We start from the raw sequence: 8,740 nt of genomic DNA, 5'->3' as shown, positions 1-8,740 counted from the left end.
AAACAGAGAGCGAATATGTGTGTGTGTGTGTGTGTGTGCAAGTATGTATGTATATATATATGCATAATTCAATATATTTGTACTACTTCTATTTCTGTACCAACATAACCCTTCTCTCTTTCAATTTTAAACTTTAAGAAATCACCTACACAAGCAATGGTGCCAGAAGTACAGTCATCTCTACCAACACCAGGATATACGACTGTATCCACGTCATAATGTTCAATTCTCCTTGTTAACAACACACTCTTTCTATTGTCATCACCAACCATGACCAACTACTCATCCTCCTTCCCTCAAAATGACACTGAAGATGGAGCCCTGCAATACATATTCATTTCCGCTGCAATACATATTCATTTCATTCCATTTCCACACTCTTCACCAGACCCAATCACCTTTAGTTCTATATACATGAAAGTTCTTGGTCTGTAGCTCTACCGATTCACTATTTTAGCGCTCCCTCTACATTATTCCACAACAAAACAGAAAAACCATTGCCTCCATTGAACAGACTGCAAATAGAAACAACAATCTTAAATCCTAAACAAGTTTCTTAAATTTGTTTACTGCGTCTGAAAATTTGTAGATTTCGTTGATTAGTAATTTCCCAGGTTAGTGTGCTAATCTTAGGGGATATAATTGATCGGAGAGAACAATAATCGTTTTCCCCATTCTTAACGCTCCTTTATTTTTCTCCAATCTATTTCCTTCACTAGGCTTATAGCGTCTTGCAGCGTGAAGGGAGGAGGAGGGCATTCCTGTGGATATAGCAGAATAATGTTAGGGAATAGATGGCTCTCGGGATGGACATCTTTATAAGGATACAGCATTTGTGATGGCGATAGTTATTTTGGGAATTTGAAGAAAGTAGGGGAAACCTTGATGACAGGTGTAGTTGGTGAGAAAGATATTAGGGGGCTGGCATGTTCCTTTTAATTTTCAAATCATCTGCGAATAAGCTGATTTTTTTATCGACGAATGCTTCAATTTTGATATTTAAACATTGTGAACGTATTTATTTAAACATTTAAATATTTAAACATTGTCAATTTTGTTTACACTATAGAGATGATGGGTGATTTTCTGCCATTTTTTATAAATAGTTTCTTATATGAGAGGGTTACTTCGAAAGGAATGCAAAAGTGGACATAACATTTTTATTAACTGACAAGCATCGTTCAAATTTCAAATTTCACACGCATTTCTTACATTCTTGTAGACTTACCTGTTTGACTCCATTTATTGAATACGTTAGCTACCACTTAACTACATGTTTTTCATATAAAAGTCATTCCTGGGTGAAAATATCCATCTATATTTCATGGTGTCATGCCAGTCCATATACATTGATTCAAATTCTTTATATTTTTCAGACAAGTACTGAAAAAACTATGTATCGTAGAAATCTGGTAATGGTCACCGTATTTGCCCATTATAAATCTCTCCCATTCTATTCTTTACTAATTTAGATTTCAAAACTTTCCCCTTTGTCTCTTTTCACCATAATTAATCATTTTGACATGTAAAATTTTGATATGTTGTTTAATTGGCCGTCTTTAATATTTCTGTCTCCACTTATCCTGTTTTGGATGATTATTCGTATATTTGCTAACAGGCACACGTCAAAAATCCAGTTTCTCTTATGACGTATTGTTTCGGCAATGTCGACTTCGGTTCAAATTCCGTGGAGGTCGACTTTTCCTTTCATCCATTCGGGGTCGATAAAATAAATACCAAATGGACTCCATTGACGATGCAATCATCTTAAACCCCCGCCAAAAATTGAAACAAATATTGTTTTGAATAAATCGTATTCATTGACTTCCCCACATGAGGTTATTTCTCCAGAGATGGAAACTATTCTAATAGTTCAGAAAAACAAGCAAAAAAAAAAAAAATCCATCAGAAGAATAGCGAATAAGGACGCAGTTCTTTTGATAGTGTGAATAATGGCAAAGAAAGACATTTGATTCCTTAATACAAGATCTTAAACTAATTTGACGTTCATGTAGCAAAACATTACTACTGTTTCGTGATGCTATGTACTTAAATAGAGTTTGTTGTTTTTATGATTTTTTTTTATCATTTTCGCTTAATATTTATTCTCCATCAAGTATTTCTAGAGGATTTGGAATTAGTTGCTTGTTATATTTAGACAGAAGGTCATCTGTCAATCTTGTCTTTCACAAGGCTCCTATTGATCAAGGTTCGTTGAGGATGGAAACAGTTTTACAGCTGAGTGAACAGAGTAGAATGTTGCTTGTAATAATTGTCATACATTGAAGATGGAGGAATACAAGTGAAGAACAACAGGATGGTATTTGTAAAGGTCTATCAGTTCACGTCAAACAATAAATGGTACGTTTAGCTGTTTCAAGAGTAAATACCCGCTAATCATTTGCAGCTTCATAGCGTACACAGCTGGAATAAGAACTTTGTAAGACGTAGTTGAATAAATTCCTCGTAGAAGGATACCGATGTTTCCATATATATGAGACAAATTAGAATGGGAGAGAGTGAATGGTAAAGAAAGCTATAGAGAGATAAAGAGTAAAAGGCAAATAGATAGAAAGAGCGATGTGGAGAGATGCATAGATAGAGACACAGAGATATTAAGACGCGGATAAGTAATGGAGAATTGTAAAGAGAGAAATAGACACAGTGAGAGATGAAAAGATAGAAATAAAAAGAGATGGTACAGAAATAAAGAAAGAGGAAGAAGAATAAAGAGTAAAACGAAGAAACCAAATTATTGATAAAGAAAAAATGGAAGGTGAGGAGATATAGCATGTAAGTTAATTCTTACGGAATATGATAATGAGAAACTATGTTGAGAGAAGAGAAAACGAAAGAAAGAAATATGTAATTAGAGACTTTGATATTTGCGCGCACACACACGCAGAGACGCATGCACATGCATCTGAATCTACGCACACACACAGACACATATAAATGTGCGTTGTTGCGTGTGTGTGGGAGGTGTTTGTGTGTGTGGGAGGTGTTTGTGTGTGTGTGAGTGTGTGTGTGTGTGTGTGTGTGTGTGTGTGTGTGTGTGTGTGTGTGTGTGTGTGTGTGTCCGGTCACAAAAGGCAGCTCCCCGATTATATAGCAGTACGTCTGCAGCAGATACGAAATTCGAAACAATGTCGGTGGGAGAAGTATTAGATAAGACGTGAGAGTTGACGCAAAACAACACACACGACATATCGGTGAGAATGACAGCGGCTAGGCGGCGAACAGTGGCAACAAGGGTATGGTGAGACAAACGGCTGAGGAACCATGTTTTAGATGGCGAGGGTATGTACGGAACTAAAACCAGTAGTGGTGTATTATCGATGTGCCAAACCTGGGCGCGTAGCAAAATATAGCCAGCAAGGAAACACGGAGAGGGGAATTACAGTGCCGCTAGTTAAACCGCTCACGCCCCCACCCCCATCATCAACACAACAAATTGAAGGCGCACTACCTATCGATGCCTGTAAAGACGTTTCGTGGGGCGAGGAAAGCACGATTCCTTGTGGATACGGGCTGCACAACCACTCTGGTAACCACAAGAATGGTCGAGAGTTGGAGAGGAAACATCAGCCCCGGTGGAGTAGAAGGCAGTGAAGTGGAACTGGAGATACAGGAGTCAGTGTTGAAGATACAGGCGACTGCAGTTGATGAGGTGGTGGACGGCGTCGATCATACGTTTGGGTGGCGTGACAGGGCAGGAGTAAAATTTGGTGATCGGTGTGCTGCATTCTATGAGCGTGGAGCGGAGGAAGAAGGCTGTAGGGGTGACAGCACAGAAGTCTTCATCTTCAGTTGTGCCTATGGTATTCCCTCTCTCTTCCATCCTGAGTTCGACGGTGAAAGATGGACGTAGGAGTAAGAACTTTCCACCCCACGTCCCGTAATGAGGGCACACCCTGAAAGGAGAAGCCATGTTCGGGTTTGAAACAGAGATGAACAAATGGATAGAGCGATGAATTTTGATACCATGGAGAGAAGAGGCGACGAGCGGTGTTGATGGTTGTAGTTGAGCCGACAATGAAGACGGTCCGACCGGTGTTGGACTTTGGGGAGTTAAATGAGCATGTGTCCTGTCATATGGAATGCGAGGTAGCGGATGTGTGTGAGGAAACTTTACCGGAAGAGAGGTGAATGTCAGCAGCAGCTACGAACGTCAAACTCAAGTCAGCCTATCTGCAGCTGCAGGTATCCGAGAATATGTGGATGTACCAACTAGTGAGGTAAAAGGGAAGAACATACTGCCTATCTCGACTGGGTTTCGGCCTGAGTTCACTAAAGATCCTGGTAAAGATCCTCAAAACAATTTTGGAAATTCATATATTGATGACATCCTGGTAGATGAGAGTGTGGCATCGACAGTGGAAATCATGAATAATTCTAGGAGGTTCAGATTTGTGACAAAACAGCCAGAGGCTTTAGTAGAAGGTATGGCGCTGGCGCTCAGGTTCGATAAAGATAAAGCGGGTAGGCTTGTGTTTCACAGAGGAAACGAGCCTAAATCAGGATATGAATAGGCGAGTGTTGTTCTTCTTGTGACAATCTGGTGGATCACTACCCTGTTGCAAAACGACCCAGAACGGTATATAGCTACACTAAAAGGTGAGCAGAAGGAGTGAACTAGGGTGAGAAGGCGATTGTGATGACACGAGATGTCTTGTAGAGAATGCGAGCGAAAGATCCAGTGAAGAACAGCTGGCATGTTCATGACACAAAAATGGGATTGTGCCGTGTGACGCGAGCAGTATAGCGTTGGGAGTCATTCTGGATATAGAAGGTTTTGAGGTGGAAGATGCAATGTGGCTCAGGAAGAAGGACGACTACAACCACATCAATGTAGCTGAACCGGACGATGTATTAAATGTGAGATAAGGACTACGAGATAGCTGTGAGATGAGGACTACGAGCTGTTGAGATGAGGACTGATTCTGTCACGGTTCGTGGATGGATGGCATCAGTGATCACCAGCTAGGAGACGATTTGCTCGAAAATGATCTCCAACTAGAGGATTCGCTGAAATGGTGATTAAACGAGGGCGCTAGCCGCTGAGTTCGGCCTGGAGTTGCATGTACTATTCGTGCCCTCAGAAAAAAATAAAGCGGACGTTCTAACCAGAGTAAAAAACACTGGTTGAAAATAGGAGAAGAAATTCTGAGTGAAATAGCTGCGGTTTGACCGCTAGAGGGCACAGAATTGAGGAGGTTCACAACATGCATCACACGGGGGTCGATAAGAAGTTGTTTTAGCTTAGGACGTTCCACTCCGATGTCACCAGGGAGAGCGTTCGGAATGTAGTGGGGACAATCCATTGACCCTGCATCGAGCGAACATGAAGCATGTAAGTTTCGGGTGGAGGAAGACTAGAAGCAGCTAGCCATAGACATGACACACTATCGGAGAAAGGCATACCTCTCAATAGTCGACGGTGTTCCAGGGCGGATGGTTATTTTGCGAGAGACCAGGGTGGAAACTGCAACCGAAATCGCGTAAGTGCTGAATGCAATGTTCTCCTAAAGCTTTTGATGGACAATAGCAAGTTTTTCGCTCAGAGCAGCTGAGGGAGATGCTTGAAAGGAGAAGCATAAGACCTGCATGCAGGTCCGGTGGAAAGGGTATTGTGGAACGGCACCATCGTACCCTCAAAACTATGGCTGCGAGGAGACGAATCTCTCACAGGGAGGCAGTCATCTGGGGGTAGGCAAACGCAAGAGTGAGTTCCGCAATGGTACAAATGGAGACACACGAACGTGGTGTTGCAGCAACAAGAAGTCGAAGGGCTTACGTTTCTATAAGTGGTAGATGAAGAGTGAGTGGAGCCCCCGAATTCTCGGTGCACAACACTGTGGGAAAAAGGAATTATGTATCAGTGAATGGAATGCGATTACAGCAAACAGTTCAAAGTAAAACTTAACTTCTACTATTTGGATACCTGTACACACGGACAAAGATTAATTAGAAAAAATACTCAGTTGTCCACATTTTTAATCTAATGTAAGCTCATCATTCGATTTCTCAAGTCTGTCTACATTTACGGGAGTCTTCCCACTATCCACACTTCTACCTTTCCTTTTCTCCCAAGCATCTCTGTCTTCATTGTGTAATCCACCTTTCGGAGGATGTTTTTGTAAACAGTATTACCGCGCAGAAGTTCCCACATTTGTCCCTTGCTTTGTATTTAACCCCACATTGCAGATAATGCGTAAACCCTCATCAAACTATCTACACGCATCCTAACATACTATTACACAAACATATAAGCCATATGTGAATGGACAGCATTGGGTCTGCCAATAGCTATCTCATTACCATCCAACCATCCAACTGAGCTTCCCAAATATAGACTCATACTCACCGCTCTCTCTCTCCCCTCTCTCTCTCTCTCCCCTCTCTCTCTCTCTCCCCTCTCTCTCCCTTTCTTCTCTTCTCTTTTTGTGTCTTTCTCTTTCGTTCTGTTCAGATTTATCATGAGACTTGGAAATTTACTATAAAGTATCCGAATTCCTGAGAAGGGCAATCTTTATGACCTTATCAAAAAAGCTATTTTGTTTTATCACTTCCATTTGAAACATCTAAAAGGTGAGAGGGATAATCAATAACATCAACCGTCTCCATCATCGAAATCCCTTCACTCCTTAGTAACAAGCATTACGACTTTCGTATAATCAGCTCTAAGCCAAATCTACAATGGCACTCAAAAAGTGTGTTTACGAATTTCTCGCCAAATTCGTAAACACACTGTTGATACTCTCAATATCGGTAACACTTTCGTTTTTATCAGACAATCATATAAGCAGGAAAAACGGCAACCTTCGGGTACTATCCGTCTTTCATCTCATGGACCAACAGTTTTTGCAGAACCTATCATGTTGTCCTGTGTTACCCGAATCTCTATCAAATCTAGTGTGATACACAATTAAGGTCCCCCACCAAACATATATACATTTTTCTTTCAAAGCATGAACAACCCATGTCTCGTTGTCTACAATTCTTTCTATACTTATCCAAGTAACACCTCCCTTAATTAGTCTCTTGTTTCTCTCTCTACACCTCTTTCAGATACAATCCATGATCCATGAACAGATATCACGGAAATATACTTTATCATGGCAATTGTTCCCACCCCTCCCAATTGTACAAGGATACAATCACAATAGAAGTGAATAACTATCTCGTTCACTAGTAGAGTATCATCTTGCTCCAAGGAGATAACTAATTTTGTTTTACCTCTGATCAAGTATTTCCTACTTGCTGAAGTTGCTCACCCTGTCACCAACCCCAGACACCGAAATGATTAATACAAGATCTTCCTCTACAGATTATACTGTTCTGGAATTTTCTAACTGTACATGTTTATTTATACTTTTTCTACAGACATCGAATTGAAAATCTTTAATGGAAATGTTATTCGTTTCGATCTTGCCGGTCTCAGAGGGCCTGCGAAATTCATGGAAATATCACCTTTCTCTGCATGAAGCATACTAAAAAAGAAGAAAAAAAATCTTAGCTGCCTTGACAACTAGTGTATTACATCTATAGAAGAATGGGAATGATCAATACATGTTTTGACCAACTGGCATATTTAAGAGATTTATCAGTGGAAAAGGATGATTTTAGTAATAAAATGGTCTAAACCACGTAACTATGTATGTGCGTGAGTGAGTGTGTGGCTTTATGAGAGACAGATTATGTGTACATCGATAAAGTGTTCTCCCTTTCGTTCTTGATATATGTCTCTGTGTGTGCGTGTGTGTGCTTGTGTGTACACATACACGCATATGTACGTATGTGTGCATGTGTGCGCCCACGCGAGCGCGTACATACACACACAGACACACGCAGGTGTATGAGAATTTATGTTTCAGTTACTGATAAACCCAAACCGTGGTTTCTTCTCGGTATCTGGATGGATATAAACAATAGGTGGATATGAGGGGTCGAAGGTGAATTCTTCCTGGATTTATATTCACCGGAATAGGAGCATTAAATCATGATATGTTTTTCATTGTATACGTGTCTAAAGTATAATTACATCTACATCACGCTCCGCACATTTCTTTCCTGAAATAGTTTTAGAAAGAAGATCGTATGTGTGTGTGAATGTGGGATGTGCAATATGTATGTATTTGTGCGAATATGAATGTTAGTGCATGTGCAAATGTGTATTTGGTCTGTACTTGTGAGTGTGTTTATGCAGAGAATACATTTTTGAAATATTTTTATAACCCGTATAAGAATACGAAACTTACATGCATATGTACAAACTTTTATCTATCTATCTATCTATCTATCTATCTATCTATCTATCTATCTATCTATCTATATATATATATATATATATATATATATATATATATATATATATATATATATATATATATGTGTGTGTGTGTGTGTATATGTATATGTATATATATATATATATATATATATATATATATATATATACATGTGTGTATGTATGTACGATAGTATATTGAAGCGTGTGTCCATGTGTCTATGTGTCTACATGTATCTATATGTGTGTGTATGTTTACATGTGGAAGTGTTATTGTTTTAGTAGGTTTTGGGAAAGTATATCTAGAATATAACTTGGATATGCCAAAGAGAGTCAAATGCTTTTAATAATAAATAATTTTATATAGTTACAAAAGCACCACAGCATCATCAGTAAGATGTCAATACAGGAGAATTATACCTGGTCGCTGGAACTGCTAGACATAGCAAA

The sequence above is a fragment of the Octopus bimaculoides genome, chromosome 5 (genome assembly GCF_046866305.1).
Source record: "Octopus bimaculoides isolate indiv1 chromosome 5, ASM4686630v1, whole genome shotgun sequence".
NCBI lineage: Eukaryota > Metazoa > Mollusca > Cephalopoda > Octopoda > Octopodidae > Octopus > Octopus bimaculoides.
The sequence above is the reverse complement of the archived record's forward strand: the minus strand, read 5'-3'. Positions refer to the sequence as shown.